The sequence below is a fragment of the Triticum dicoccoides genome, chromosome 7A (assembly GCF_002162155.2).
Source record: "Triticum dicoccoides isolate Atlit2015 ecotype Zavitan chromosome 7A, WEW_v2.0, whole genome shotgun sequence".
NCBI lineage: Eukaryota > Viridiplantae > Streptophyta > Magnoliopsida > Poales > Poaceae > Triticum > Triticum dicoccoides.
Genome location: NC_041392.1, coordinates 422,811,007 through 422,811,406, shown reverse-complemented (window position 1 = coordinate 422,811,406; position 400 = coordinate 422,811,007).

The following is a 400-nucleotide window of genomic DNA, read 5'->3' as shown; positions in this document are numbered from 1 at the left end:
TATGGACCCGAAGGTCTGAGGTAAACTACTCACACATCATCAGAGGGGCCATGGAGTTGATGTAGAGGCCCTCCGTGATCAATGCCCCCTCCGGCGGAGCTCCGGAAAAGGCCCCAAGATGGGATCTCTTGGGTACAGAAGGTTGCGGCGGCGGAATTAGGTTTTCGTGGTGCTCCTGGATGTTTGCGGGGTACGTACATATATATATATATATATATATATATATATATATATATATATATATATATATATATATATATATATATATATATATATATATATATAGGTAAAACTGTGTCTACCATAGCTTGCCATAGAACTAGTTAAGTGTCCCTAAACTTTTAACGGTTCAAAAGTTATCAAAAAATATGAAATAAAATGGGAGCATCTCTCTAATGTA